This window comes from Elaeis guineensis, chromosome 2, assembly GCF_000442705.2.
Source record: "Elaeis guineensis isolate ETL-2024a chromosome 2, EG11, whole genome shotgun sequence".
NCBI lineage: Eukaryota > Viridiplantae > Streptophyta > Magnoliopsida > Arecales > Arecaceae > Elaeis > Elaeis guineensis.
In genome coordinates, this window is record NC_025994.2 from 4083528 (window position 1) to 4086277 (window position 2750).

At 30.3% G+C, this 2750-nt stretch overlaps 1 pseudogene; it reads left to right on the top strand.

Annotated features, from left to right (window-relative positions):
* Positions 1 to 211: 211 nt before the first annotated feature.
* LOC140855191 (uncharacterized) lies at positions 212 to 2246 on the top strand (annotated as a pseudogene).
* Positions 2247 to 2750: the final 504 nt, after the last annotated feature.

Consider the following 2750-nt stretch of genomic DNA (forward strand, 5'->3'; position numbering starts at 1 on the left):
GGTTCAGTTTCATGTTTTTAATTTTTTTATTTAATTTTCAGTTGAATATTAGTTTTATTTAGATATTATTATATTATTTTAAATATTTTACTATTTATTGAACTATTCTTGTTAGGATTGAGATATTATAAATAGCTTTGTCCTGTGTTTAATTCAGTTCTTATCAATACTATCATTAATATTTATTTATTCAATATACAAGCTTCTTAAAATGGAGTAGCAACTATTCAAATTGATGATGAAATTTGAAGGATATTTTAAGAAGGTTAAGAATTTTATAAGAATGAAGTACTACTTTGAGAGACAAAAGAGTTGCTTAATTGATGTTGACTACTATTGCTGCAAGGATCTATGTGATGATATAGTGCATATCTTCAATTTGAGCCTTGAAGAGAGCATAAAGATTTGGTCTGTGATTAGACATTTATCACCTAAGTCTGACAAATATTAGATAGATCACAAATTGATGAGTTTGATAGAGGAGCACAAGATTTAAAAGAGTGCTTCTTAAATATCACAAAAAAGATCGATAATATATAACTTTCTCAATCAATATTAAGCAACTAAGATCAAATTCAAAGGCAGAATCTAAGTGAGCTTCTAGCTGCTATAGGTATTGATATCTCAATTGGTGCTATTGAAAATATGACTATATTGAGATAAATGGTGAAACTATATTTCCAAAAGAACAAAAAATATATACTAAAATTTATGGTTGCAAGAGTAGTTATCATAATATTTATAATTGTGATTCTGATGATGATAATGATAAAAATATTATAGAGTATAAGGGAGAGATGTATGAGATAGATAATAAGAATCCTAACATGACCGTAGGAGCAAAATATGCAAGTTGAGAATAATTCAAGATGGCACTAAGTCAATATGCTATACTAAATGATTTATTGTAAGAGTTCTCAAAAATGATCCAAGTAGAATGATAGTGACTTGCAAAGATAAAACTTGTAATTAGAGGTTCCATGCTTCGCTATTATATGATGGTCATATATTTCAGATATTATAGTTAAAATATCATCTTTTATATTATAATATTATAAAAAATATTACATATACTAATATATTACTTTATTTACATGTATAGATCAAAAAATTGAATGAGCCTCATACATGCTCATCTATGAATAAGTGTGGCAACAAGATGGCCATATAATTTTGGATACATGATAGGGTGATTGGTTGGCTAAAAAAAGAGGATGACTTATTGCCTATTAAACTAAGAAGGAGATTGTTATAGTTCCATTACCTTGAGCTTTCATATCATGGAGTTTAGTGAGAAAAGAGCTTACCATGTCCTTGATTCAGGATAATTTGGTAGATTCATTTGATAGAATGGAGGATTTCAAGGAGGAGCTTTTGAGAAAAAATCTGAATAGTGTAGTAAAGCTGAAATTAGATGTGGTTGGTGACAAGCATTATTTCTACCACTTCTTTATCTATCTACGAGCTTGCAATACAGGCTTCTTAGCTGGATGTAGGCCTTTCATAGGCCTGGATGGCTACAAATTAAAGAAAAAATTTAAGGATGAGATGATGGCTGCTATAGTATTTGATAAAAATAATAGTTTATTTTCAGTTGCTTTTAATATCATAGAATCTGAAAATAGTATAGCTAACTTAGTTTTTGGAGGCATCTAAAGAGTCAGTTAGAACTCTAGAAGGTCTAGTATTGATATCAGATCAACAAAAGGGACTAGAAGTGGTATAACAGATATACCCCCAAGTAGAACATATAAATACATAAGGCATCCATACAAAAACTTCCAAACAAAGTTCTCAGGGTACTGGCTTAAAATTACGGTATGGATAGCTGCAAGGGCAAACAATAAAATTGAGGCTAGTTTCCAGGCATTCAAGTATCTTAATGTTGAAAATATTGGTTTATGGAGTAGATCTCAGTTTAGCATCATGACAAGTGTTCCTATATAATGAATAATCTTGTAGAGTCATTCGATGCCTAGATTTCTGAGGCTAGATATAGACCAGTTCTTGATTTATTGAATGTTGTAAGATAAAAAATTATGGTGAAGATGGAAGCAAGATGGAGAATGGCTGCTCGCTGGAAGAGGAATTTAGTTCTTGTGATAATGAAATATATAAGGGATATCAGTCTTAAGTTGGGAGATTATAATGTTTACAGAATAAATAATTATAGAATAGAAGTAATTGAGACTAATGGAAGATATGAAGTAATCTTCAATGAACAAAGATGCTCTTGTCATTTGTGAGAGTAGCATATATTTCTTATATACATGCTACGACTTTCCCTTGTAGTAGAGAAATACAAAGTTAGAAAATTATGTCTCAAAGTATTTACTATAGTACTTATATCAGATCAACAAAAGAACTAGAAGAAGTGGTACAACAGATATACCCCCAAGCAGAATATAGAAAATGCATAAGGCATCTGTACAAAAACTTCTAAATAAAGTTTCCAGGGCACTGGCTTAAAATTATGGTATAGGCAGCTACAATGGCATACAAAAAATTGAGGCTAGTTTCAAGGCATTCAAGTCTCTTAATACTGAAATTATTGGTTTATGGAGAGATCTCAATTTGGCATCATGACTAAGTGTTCCTAGATAACGAATAATCTTGTAGAGTCATTCAATGCCTAAGTTTCTTAGGCTAAATATAGACAGTTATTATTTATTCAATGTTGTAAGACAAAAAATTATGGTGAAGATGGAAGCAAGATGGACAATGGCTACTCGCTGAAAGAGGAATTTAGT